Source organism: Pelodiscus sinensis, chromosome 3, assembly GCF_049634645.1.
Source record: "Pelodiscus sinensis isolate JC-2024 chromosome 3, ASM4963464v1, whole genome shotgun sequence".
Classification (NCBI taxonomy): Eukaryota; Metazoa; Chordata; order Testudines; family Trionychidae; genus Pelodiscus; species Pelodiscus sinensis.
This window is the reverse complement of record NC_134713.1, coordinates 108,664,281-108,677,234: the sequence shown is the minus strand read 5'-3', so window position 1 is coordinate 108,677,234 and position 12,954 is coordinate 108,664,281. Positions and strand designations below refer to the sequence as shown.

Here is a 12,954-nt window from a genome sequence, read left to right as displayed (position 1 = left end):
TGCTTGATTGCAATGCACTCTCCTAATATTGTCTAGACTGAAAAGGAGAAGCTTATTAATTAAATGAATTGGCTCCTAATTGCATCAAGTTCTTCCAAGTACTCTGTTTAAAATCCAAGTCTGGTGGAGTCTCATTCACACACTGTCAATATTAGCAAAAGGAAAATAAGATTAAAAGCATTAATTTGCTTGTGTTTGGTGACACCAGGTGTAGGGATTCTAAATTAATGTTCTGGATATGTACTCAAAGGGTTCAGAATAAAATGTTCCACTACTACTAAATATAAATTGTATAGACACTACTTGTGGAGTAATTGCCAGTTTTCCTTTACTTCAATATATACTTTTGTTTCTTGTGTGGAATGTTAGCAATTTCAGTTGTTTATTACAGGATATATTTGCACCAAAGCTACAGAATTCAAAAGAAAAATGATAGGAAGTCTGCCCATAATGACTTAATATGATGTCTGATAATTGACTGGAATGAAGCTCTATAATCAATAGGAAGCTTCAAAAGCAGTAATTGAAAAAATAGCTCAAAAAGCAATTCAAAAAATATTGATTAATTGGATGCTTATATTTATTATTCTTTGTGTTAGGCAGGCAAAGACTCCAAAATGGTCAGTTTATTTTTGTTGCAAATTAGCACCCAAAATTTCAGAAGCTGTTCACAAAACTGGGTCTAGAAATTTCAGGAGAGCGGGCTTTTAAAGCAAGATTTCAAGCATTGCTGATGCGGGCCTGGAATACTATAAAGAAAAGCTGATTCACATTATTTTGACACTTCAGTTTCTGATGACAGGAGGAAAGCTAGGTGGAAAAATAGAACTGAATGTTTCAGAATCCTACAATAGTGTGTGGGTCAAGTTTGACTTTTAGAAATCAACAAAGATTTTGGAATTGTTCTTTGTTGTTGTTGTTGTTGTTGTTGTATTAGCAACATGTTCCCTGTAATGGGACGTCCACATACACACCCCTAGGCCATGAGAGCTTTAATGTGGGCAATATGCTGCACCTGGAGATGAACCTGGACTTGACAAGGTCTAATCACAGATGAAACCTGGGGTGGGCAGGAGCAGGTATGGAAGTAAGAAATCACAATGTTAAAAGCAGAAAGTTGCAGAGAGGAGCTCTGTGGGCTCTCTATAGTAGTAGCAAGGGAGGAAGAGGATATGTAGAAAGCAAATAAGCTCTGGGACCCTAGCCTTGAAAGAAGCATAAACTTAGAGAGGTTACAGGGAAGAAAAGCTTAGTAGGAAGAACTCCTGGGGAAACAAACAGCAGCAAAGAGGGGAAAGGTGCAGACCTTGGCTGCTGCCTGGTTATAGTATCCCTGAATTGGAACCTCCTGCCAGCCACTAAGTGGCAGAGGATCTGGAAACTTGGAGAAGACTGTCTGAGAGAATATCTGGGGTTATTGATATATAATATTGTATGGTTGGACTCTGTTAAGTGGGAAGTTTGTGGGTAGGAGTTCTGTAGTGACCTGGCTGGTGGGCTGAATCACAAAGAGGGAATAGTTGGAGGAGTGGGGGGAGGGAGAGAGAGAGAGACAGACAGACCGACCAACCACAGCACCAGCAACTGACACAAGGGGGGCACCAGATACAGAGAGAGCTATTTTCCAGACCCAGCATCACATAGGTTCACCTGCAGTGAGTGGAACCCTCTTTGCATTTTCTTATTACTAATATTTGTACAAATCATCCATCTGGCTAAGCTCTCCAATGTCTGGACTAGGATGTTCTTTGATATAATGGGTTATAGTGTCTGCATGGAGCTGACCACTTTGCACCAACCTGAGGACCCAGTAAGTGAATGAGTCTCCCAATTGGGGATTCCAACAGCACCAGTGAGTCCTCAACAGGTGCAGAGCTAGCTCTTAGGACAGCATTCTGCAACAACTAAAGTAGTGGTGATGCTGGAGTTGAATTTGTTATGGAAGGTTACCAGAACATGAGAACAGTATAAAGGTTATGCTGACCACCCTCAGCAGATGGACAGCTTTTGTGAGCTATAACCAGCCAGTGGAGATTGTTCTAAATTATGTCAGGACCAGTGTAAGGCTGAGAGATTCTCTTGTCTTTCCATTGCTGCAGTCACTGAATAATAAGGGAAGTAAAGAATGGGAACACATGACTTTATTTAGTTTTTAATGGAAAAGTGTGGTGTTGTTTTTTTAATTTAGCCTGGAAAATAAAAAGCACACATGAGTGTAAAAACAACAAACCATCAAGTTTGCACTGTGAAAAGTACATGTACCACACAACACAGTACATCTCCAAAGCAAGATTTCAGATAGATGGATTTCAGCTAGGAAACAGCTAAATGGAAATCTAATTAAAGAGGGAAAGTAGAACATTCATTTGGATTAGGTATCTTAAGTACAGACAGTAAAATACCTGTTTATTGTGGCCAGGCACTTATTTATTAATAAGATCATGTAAGCCATGTTTTAAAAGAATAGGAAAGAAAGGATTTTATTGAAATGCTGTTCTGACTTTATTAAGTGATGTTCTTTATGTTCTACCATCAAAAAGCAACTTAATTATTTCATGTGCTGTGCTGGCCCCCTTAAGAACACTAAAAAAATGTGCAAAAGCTATTCAGCAGAATTGAAGCCAGGGAAATGAAATTTTGAATTACCCACTTCTGCAGGAATATATATTCAAATAGGCCCTGGGTGCTATAGAACCTGCTCCAGCCAATTAAATCCAGTCTTTACAGAGTTGGGGTTTTTTTCTGTGGGAGAAGGGCACATAAAGCACTTGTGTTCACACCTCCAAGAAACAAAGAATGAATCATTAATCAAAGAGCAATGATCCAAGCCGTTCTCTCAGCTGGATTTCTTTATTTCTGCACAGCAGCAGACTAATGATCCCTTAGGTAATCCCTCTGGTAATCCCTTTAGCTGTGGATAAAAGGACACCCCGACCCCCAACTTGTCACTGGCACTACACTTTTACATGATATTTTAATATACACAAAATACATCAGCAAGTGAGTGCTGTAGTAGCTGCCTTTGATCTTTCTTTTTAAATTCAATAGGGGCTGTGAGCCAGTAAACAACCTATAATTTACTGTACTCTTACAATGGGCAGAATTGCCTATATAAGCCTGATGGTCCATCCACTAGTGTACAGTGGATTGTCCTTTAGGTTTCCCTTCTTCAGACTAGCAGAAGATAGAAAAATTGCACAGATGATGTTCACAAGATGGGTTCAAATGACATTTCATCACTCGCCAATATTACTTTGCAGCTGACTGAAGAGCAGCATTATAGACCGAGCTCTTTGTTGCCTTGGCTTTAGGATAAATGGGAAAGGGGAAAGTCCCAGGATGAAGATCAGACCACCTCATATGCAAAGTCTCAGCTTTTCCACAAAGTCTGAGTTTTCCTTTGTGTGCATGTGTGGTTGAGGTGGATGAGTGCAAATTCTCATTAAAATACACAGGCATGACTTTTTTTTTAGTGACTAAGGATATTTTTGCCTCAAATTTCAGATGTCCAATGGGAACTCTTCAAAGTTGTCAGAATGCTGATCATCCTGCCTCTGACAATCAGTGCCCTTCAAGGCATCTCAAGTTGGTACTAGCCATCTTGGAAAAGGTAGACCATAATTATTCAACAGATTAAAGCATTTCATAATATTGACCAGATATGTCACTTAGAATCATTCTGTAACAGTACTCAGTTATTTCTTGCTCACTTGCATTGTCTCCATAACTCAGTTTTGCTTTCTCACTCTCCCACCATACGTTACTATCCTCAGCAATGGGGCTTATAACATACTGTAGAAGAGCAGCACATGTTATGTCTCCATGACATAGGGTGCTGTGTACTGTTATGGCAGGAATCACCAGATGACACTGTTACATGTAGGCTGTGTCTACAATACAAGCAGGGGTGCAATGCCAACTCCTATACACACATTTGCACTAGCTCTCCTATAAGCCAGGTCTTTAAAAAAATGTGGTGTAGCCATGGTAGTATGTGCAATGATTGCATGGACTAGCTGCCCTGGATATATACCCGTGGAGTTCAGGCAGGTCTGTACTTGGGATAGCTAGCTGCCTGAGCTATCACAGTTGCATTACTCTGATAGCTCTGAGGAGAGCTAATGCAAGTATGTCTATGCGAGTTGGAAATAACATACCCTTGCTGGTAGTATAGACTCAGCCTTAAAAGGGCTTAGTGTGTGAGCAGGGTTCTGTCTTTGAAGAAATGCCATATTGTTTTGTAATGGAGTTGGGTTTTACAGGACCCACGGTTTGCATCCTTCCTTTGTCTTCCTAACTAGAATCAGCTCTTCAGGCAGAGCTCCTCATTGGGACTGGGCCATTGATTTTTTTGGCTATGGCCCTGAAAAGAAGGGATAGTCTGCATATTTTTGTGACATCTTGCATAGATGGACTGGGCTATAGAGTGGAATAAAAAAGTGCTATCGATAATGTATCCACTCTCCATGTCCCTGATTTCTCCTCTATCAGGAAGCTGATGTGCAAGTCCCTGACTCAGTAGGGGAGCAACAATACCAATGAACCTGACATGCAACTGTCTTGGGTTCTATCCTCTTTGTCACTGTCAGCAGCCTAGCTTCATAATAAAATACTTGTCAACTCTACCAATCTATGTATGTTTCCAGGACGGGAAGGTTATCGTTGACTTATTAAACCAGCAGGGGAAGAGTATGAATAGTATAAATAGTCCACAATCAGGTTTGTCTTCTGGTTTTTTCCCCCCATGTAGAAAGAATGCAATATGGATAAAACCTTTTATACTAGGGATAAAACCTTTTATACTAGGGATAACTTTTTCAAAAGTGACTAAGACATTTGAAAACATAAAACAGGCCATAATGGGTCAGACCAAAGATCCATCTAGCCCAGGACACTGTCTGCTGACAGTGGCCAATACCAGATGCCCCAGAAGGAGGGAACACAACAGGTAATCCTGACATGATCCCTCTCCTGTAACCCATTTACAAACAAATTTAGGAACCTAGTTCTCATTGAAGGTGTGTGGGACTTAAGCTCATAAGACCTAGGACATTTTCAAAATTAGTACTTCAGGTTCTTATATCACTCACTTGCTCTGGAAAATTTTACACTATGTCTTGCATTTAGAACAGCAATGGGCAACTTAGGCTAGTGAATGGGCCATATGAGTGACCCTCCTTCATTTCAGTAAGCTGCAAAATGGTCATAACCAAGACCGTCTCCAGGATAAGCTAGTTTTGCTAACTGTGCTTGTGCACCTAGAATTTGCAGGATATGCTGATTGAACTGTGGCAGAGCTTTGACTGGATGACAAGGGAAGGTATGGCTCTCACAGTCAATGTTGTATGTAATCAGCATGCATCTCATTTACATGCCCTTGTTTTATGCACATATCACTTAGGGTGTGTCTGGACTAACTTCCCCTGCATCTAGACTGCTGCCATGTTCTTTTGAAAGTAAACTGAAAGAACACGGCAGTTTTTTTGACCGCTGAAAACCTCGTTTTATGAGGAATAATGCCTTTTTCAAAAGTGCTCTTTCGAAAAAAGGTGCTATGTAATGCAAACTGTGCTTTTTCAGAAGAGAGCATCCAGACTGCCTGCGTGCTCTCTTTTGAAAAAGCATCTTGCTTTTTTGAAAGTACTGATTGTAATCTAGATGCTCTTTTTCAAAAGAGGCTTGCAGTCTAGACGTAGCCTCTGTGAACAGAAGCAAGTGGAATCTGGCAACTCTGAGCATGAGCAACTGAAAACAAAATGTCTCAATGGCCACATAGAGAACCCCAATAGGCTGCATGCGGCCTGCAGGCCAGAGGTTGCCAATCACTGATTTAGGTAAATAACTCACATATCTTAGGGGAGGGAATTGTAGCTGAAATTTAGCCTGTTGTTTTCTCTCCAGGACACCACTCCCTCAAATATACTTTGTTTGTACAGTGAATCTTTCTAACAATTATATTTAGATAACAAACTTATTGATTTCTAAATCACATTGTATTCATTCTCTGATCTTAACAGAGAGGATCATTTTTTAAAAATATTTTTGTTCTCTCTCAAAATGATTGATCACTGAGGCTAGATCTACACTGTAACTTTCTTCAATTGCTTTTCCGGAAGAGGCTTTTCCACCGTTTGGCCCTGTCTAGATGAGGCCAAATGGTGGAAAAGCCTCCTCTTTTGGAGAAGCCCTTATTCCTCATACAACGAGGTATACAGGGCTCCCCGAAAGAGCGCATTTGCTCTTCCACAAAAAAAAGCAGAAGAGCAAACACGTTCCCTGGACGCAGCAGAGGGGTATCCTGGAAAACCCCCACAGTGTAGATGTACCCTGAATATTGGCTGTTGATGTTTCTCTCATAATGGGGGAGAATTTTTTTTCCTTCCTCATAAGTTTATGTACTGGTGCACTTTAAATATTAGAACAGAGTGTGCATCTGTATATAAAAGAGAAAAACACAGTGGAATAATTCTTTCCATTCATTAATAGGGTTCATATTCTGCATCTCAAAAGTGAAAATCATATATTTAATTATTCCAAGTACTCTTTTTTTAAAGGTGGTTTAGGAGATCAGTGCTTTCGTAATCCAGCTTCAAGCCAGAGCCAGCTTGTCAAATTGGCAAGTAATTTGTTTTTGTATGTTCCAAAACAGAATTGAGCAAAGCTGAAAATATCTGTGGCCAGCTGAGCCATGCAGGCCCCAGAAGACTCCACATGCAGAATCCACAGAAGGTGGATTTATCCAAGGGAAAGGTCAGTGTGCTGCTGTAGTCACAAACCAAACTAAAACTTGAACTGTGAGGAGGGGAGTTGGAGAGCTGTGTGAGAAGGAAAGGAGCTTTGGAAATGCAAATCTTCACTTCCTGTACTCTGTTTGTGCCAGTTCTCTGGAAAATTAATTCCCTATGCATGACTGGCATATACATTTTGTGCCAGGCTTACAAGGCGTTCTCTGCTGCACCCAGAAATTACTGACTTCTGTCCCAGCTTTCACCTAGATAAAAAATATGGCTGATCCTTCCACACACCTCACCCTGCATTAATGGGAATGAGCAAAACAATCTCTCTGTAGGATAAGGTAACAATGTAAAACAAGGATGTCCCTCTTCTCAGGGTCTAAGCTGCCATGTTCATGGGAAGTATTGTGTGCTGGTTTGTTTGTCTTTTGAACCACATTAGATTGGCCACATGAAAATCCTGCCAGCCAAATAATTCTGGAAATTGACATGAGGGCTGACTGAGTACATCTACACTGAAGGAGACGACCTGCTCGCTCTAAGTGCACAGCATAGCATGATGGGGAAGAGTGTGTAAAGGTGACACTTGCCATTTCCCCTATGCCAACAGTGAACATTCAAGATGGTACAAAACCACCTTGTACAGCAGTGTAGAGTAGGAAGCAGATGCAAGTGTAAAATCTTGATTTGAGTCTCTGCTTGGAATAGATGAGGACATAGACAGTTCCCCTGGGCCATTCAGTCATAGAACACTAGAACTGGAAGGGACCTCAAGAGATCCTCAAGTCCAGTCCCCTGCCCTCACAGCAGGACCAAGCATTATCTAGATCCCTGATAGATGTCTGTCTAACCTGCTCTTGAATATCTCCAGTGATGGAGATTCCACAACCTCCCTAGGCAAATTATTCCAGTGTTTAACCATACTGACAGTTAGGAAGTTGTTCCTAATGTCCAACCTAAACTTCCCTTGCTGAAATTTAAGCCCATTGCTTTTTGTCCTATCATCACAGGGCAAGGAGAACAATTTTTCTCCCTCCTCCTTGTGACACCCTTTTAGATACTTGAAAACTGCTATCATGTCCCCTCTCTGTCTTCTCTTTTCTGAACTAAATAAGCCCAATTCTTTCAGTCTTCCCTCTTAGCTCATGTTTTCTTAGACCTTTTAGTCATTTTTGTGGCTCTTCTCTGGACCTTCTCCAATTTTTCCACATCTTTCTTGACATGTGGTGCCCAGCACTGGACACAATACTCCAGTTGAGGCCTAATCAGTGCAGAGTAGAGTGGAAAAATGACTTCTTGTGTCTTGCTCAGAACATACCTCTTAATGCATCCCAGAATCACGTTTGCTTTTTTTGCAACAATGTCACACTGTTGACTCATATTTAGCATGTGGTCCACTATGATCCCTAAATCCCTTTCAGCAGTATTCTTTCCTATATAATCACTTCCCATTCTGTGTGTGTGAAACTGATTGTTCCCTCCTAAGTCGCGTACTTTGCATTTGTTCTTATTAAACTTCATCCTGGTTACCTCAGACCATTTATCTAGTCTGTCCACACGATTTTGAATTTTGACCCTATCTTCCAAACCATTTGCAAACCCTCCCTGCTTGGTATCATCTGCAAACTTAATAATCATACTCTTTTGTGCCATCATCTACATCATTGATTAAGATATTGAACAGAACTGGTCCCAAACCATCTAGGTTATATTTGCCTAGTTTATTTACCACATTTACTACTTCCCCCTTATCAACAAGACTTGTTATCCTATCACAAAATGCTATCAGATTAATTTGACATGGTTTCTTCTTTACAAATCCATGCTAGTTGTTAACTATCACCTTATTATTTTCCAGGTGTTTGCAGATGAATTCTTAATTACTTGCTCCATTATAATTCCTAACACAAAAGTTAATCTGTGATTTCCTGGGTTGTTCTTATTTCCCTTTTTATAGATGGCCACTAGATTTGCCCTTTTCTAGTCTTCTAATCGCTCCTGACTTCCATGAATTTTCAAAGATGATAGCTAAAGACTCAGATACCTCCTTTATCAGCTCCTTGAGTATTTTATTAGAGGGGTAGTCATGTTAGTCTGAATCTGCAAAAACAATGAGAAGTCCTGTGGCACCTTTTAGACTAACAGATTTATTGGAGCATGAGCTTTCGTGGGCAAAGACCCACTTCATCAGATGCATTTAGTGGAAATTCCAGAGGGCAGGTATAAATATACAGGCATAAGAAAAGAGTTCCAATCAAGAGAAAGGGTAGCAATAATGAGGTCAATTCAGTCACAAAGAAGAAGGCCCTCTTCTTGCAGCTGATGTGGAGGTGTGAACACCAAGGAAGGAGAAACTGCTTTTGTAGTTGGCTAGCCATTCAGTCTTTGTTTAATCCTAAACTGAATTTGCAGATGAATTGTAGCTCTGCAGTTTCTCTTTGAAGTCTGTTTTTAAAGTTTTTTTGTTGCAGGATAGCTACTTTTAAATCTGCTACTGAGTGTCCAGGGAGATTGAAATGTTTTCCTACAGGTTTTTGTATAGTACCATTCCTGATATCTGATTTGTGTCCATTTATTCTTTTACACAGGGACTGTCCAGTTTGGCCGATGTATATGGCAGAGGTACATTGGAACTCTTTTCCTATGCCTGTATCTACTTCTGGAATTTCCACTATATGCATCTGACAAAGTTGGTATTTGCCCACAAAAACTCATGCTCCAATAAATCTGTTAGTCTATAAGGTGCCACAGGACTTCTCATTCTTTTTGAGTATTTTAGGATGCATTTCATCAGGCCCTGGTGACCTGCAGACATTTAACTTTTTAAAGTAATTTTTAACTTATTCTTTTTCTTAAATTTTATCTTCTAAACCCCATTTCTACTAGCATTCACTGTGTTAGGCATCCTGTCACCATCTATCTTCTTGACGAAAACCGAAACAAAGAAGTCATTAAGCACCTCTGCCATTTCCAAGGTTCCTGTTATTGTTTCTCCCTCTTCATTGACTAATGGGCCTATCCTCTCCTTGGTTGTCTTCTTGCTTCTAATATATTTGTAGAAAATCTTCTTGTTACTCTGCATGCCTTTAGCTAGATTGAACTCATTTTGTGCCTTTGCCTTTCTAATCTTGCCCCTGCATACTTGTGTTGTTTGCTTATATTCATTCTTTGTAATTTGACCTAGTTTCCACTTTTTATACAACTCCCTTTTTTATTTTTAGACCATGTAAGATCACCTAGTTCAGCCAAAGTGGTCTTTTACCATACTTTCTATGTTTCCTATGCAATGGAACAGTTTGCTTTTGAGCCCTTAATAATGTCCCTTTGAAAAATTGCCAACTCTCTTCAGTTGTTTTTCCTCTTAGTTTTGCTTCCCATGGGATCTTACCTACTAGTTCTCTGAGTTTACTAAAATCTGCTTCTTGAAATCCATTGTCTCTGTTTTACTGTTCTCCCTTCTACCATTCATTAGAATCATCAACTCTGTTTTCATGATCTCTTTCACTCAATGCCTTCTATTTTCAAATTCTCAGCCAGTTCCTCCCTATTTGTTAAAATCAAATCAAGAACAGCTGATCATTTATTCCTATCCTTGGTTTTCTGTCTTTTAATCAGTTACTGATCCATGAGAGGACTTTCCTTCTATCTCTGCTTACTTTGCTTAAAAGCCTTTGATGTGGGATCTTGTCAAAGACTTTCTGAAAGTCCAGGTATGCTACATCAACTGGTTCACCCTTTCCCACATCTTGCTGAGATGCTTAAAGGACTCTCATATATGTAATCATGATATTTTGTGGGTAAAGCCCACTACCTCAGATGAACTAAAATGGACAAAAAAAGGGGGGACCCTCACAATTTATAATGAAAAAGGGGGTACCTGTCAATTGTAGTGGTGGTGCTAATGAGGCTATATGTCCATGGGACACTTCCAGCACATTCAATTAGTCTCACCAGCACCTGCACTACAAATGGTACTTTTTCCCCTTTCTTCCTTCTTTTTCTGTTATCAATTATGAGGATCCCCTCTTTTTTTCTCCACTCAAGCTCATCTGAGGTAGTGGGTTTTGCCTATATATAGTATAGTCTCTAATGTGCCACAGGACTACTTGTTGCTAATACATTATGTTTATCAGTGTTTCATAGAATCATAGAATCATAGAATAATAGGACTGGAAGGGACCTCAAGAGGTCATCGAGTCCAGCCCCCCGCCCTCAAGGCAGGACCAAGCTCCACCTACACCATCCCTGACAGATGTCTATCTAACCTGTTCTTAAATATCTCCAGAGAGGGAGATTCCACCACCTCCCTTGGCAATTTATTCCAATATTTGACCACCCTGACAGTTAGGAATTTTTTCCTAATGTCCAAACTAAACCTCCCCTGCTGCACTTTAAGCCCATTACTCCTTGTCCTGTCCTCAGAAACCAAGAGGAACAAATTTTCTCCTTCCTCCTTGTGACACCCTTTTAGATATTTGAAAACCGCTATCATGTCCCCCCTTAATCTTCTTTTTTCCAAACTAAACAAGCCCAGTTCATGAAGCCTGGTTTCATAGGTCATGTTCTCTAGACCTTTAATCATTCTTGTCACTCTTCTCTGTAAAGAGGAGAGCCACAGCCGAGCGCGCGGGCCGGCCCCAAGCAGGAGAGGACCAGGGCTTGTCCGGGAGTTGAACCCGGGACCGCTCGCACCCTAAGCGAGAATCATACCCCTAGACCAACAAGCCAGACCTAATATAATTCTCAGAGGGGTAGCCATGTTAGTCAGTAACTGCAAAAACAATGAGGAGTCCTATGGCACCTTAGAGACTAACAAAATTCATGGGTAACTTATTCAAAAACAATTTTATCTCTCTTCGTATTCACAATTCCCCATCTATTCCTGGGAGTGAGCCACATCCACCCTGACTCAATTGGCCTTGTTAAAGTAGGCCTACACTTGATAAGTTACTCCCATTTTTTGCTATGCTGGTACATACATGTACACATATATATCTCCACCTCTGTGATTTCCACTCCGTGCATCTAACAAAGTGGTTTTTACTCACAAAAGCTTATGCTCAAATAAATCTATTAATCTTGAAGCTGCCATAGGACTCCTCATTGTTTTTGCTGATACAGGCTATGTCTAGACTGCAGTTTTATCATAAAAAAGATATACAAATTTCTTTTTCCGCTTTTTTTTTCAGAAGAGGCTTTTCCAAAATGTGGCCTGTCTACACAGGGTCAAATTTCAGAAAAAAAATCCTCTTTCAGAATATCCCTTATTCCTTTCACTGTTCCAAAAAAGCGGTCGTGTTCCCTGGACATGGCAGAGGTATCCCGGAAAAAACTCTGTAGTCTATTGCCACAGGTTAACATGGCTACCCCTCTGAGACAATGTTTACTGTGTGTCTAGTTGCAAAACTGAAATTATATGTGTAATTTTTGTACATGTATGCACTAGCTTATGCCAAAAAGAATTTGAACATCCAAGAAAGATAACTAGAGAATCAGTTACTTGATTTATGGATGTTGATAGCCATTTGGGTGCATAAATTGACGTGTTTAGAACAAGCAGCAGCCTGCATGTTGTATGAGCCTTTTTCTATGTAATTTCAGGTCAGTCTCCACTCAAAAGTTATGGTCACCTGGTATGTTGCTCAGAAGTGTGAAAGATCAACACCCCTAAGCAATGTAATGAAGTCAATCTAACCTAACCAATCTAACCAGTGTGGAGAGCACTAGGTTGTCAGTTTCTTTTGTGAACCTAGCTACATCTTCACAGGAAGGTGAATTAACTATACCAATGGGAGAACCCCTCCCATGACTATAAGCAGAGCCTGTACTGAAGAGCTACAGCAGCACCTATGGAGCATGTCAAGTATTGGTAAGCTCTTAGGTTTAGCATGCACAAGCACATTAAGTTGGTAGCACACACCTTTAAATAAAATTCCAAATGGAAATATGCATATTACTAAGCATCCTCTGTAAGCTTTCTTCACCCTTGCCAAACTGGAAAATATTTAAAATTATGAATAGATTTTCTTAGTTTATGCTTGGTGTTCCACATAACTTTGTACTGTGTAACTATGCTAAATAACTACAGTATACTTTTCATACTATACTAGAATTATCAAGCCCTATAAACAACCTCTGAAAAGCCCTTCTTGAGCAAATGATTACGTAGCTTTATATTAAAATACACAGTGGGCATGATTCACAGTTACATTCTTCCAGT

General features: G+C 40.1%; 1 long non-coding RNA gene and 1 other non-coding gene across 2 annotated transcripts; one reads left to right on the top strand and one right to left on the bottom strand.

Annotated features, from left to right (window-relative positions):
• The first annotated feature begins 1,117 nt into the window (after positions 1 to 1,117).
• On the top strand, positions 1,118 to 12,914 carry LOC142827920 (uncharacterized). The gene is made up of 4 exons (XR_012902728.1): positions 1,118 to 1,655; positions 3,505 to 3,610; positions 6,650 to 6,750; positions 12,336 to 12,914. It is a non-coding gene; the product is annotated as an uncharacterized LOC142827920 (long non-coding RNA).
• On the bottom strand, positions 11,390 to 11,461 carry TRNAP-AGG (transfer RNA proline (anticodon AGG)). Its single transcript has one exon. It is a non-coding gene; the product is annotated as a tRNA-Pro (tRNA).
• Positions 12,915 to 12,954: the final 40 nt, after the last annotated feature.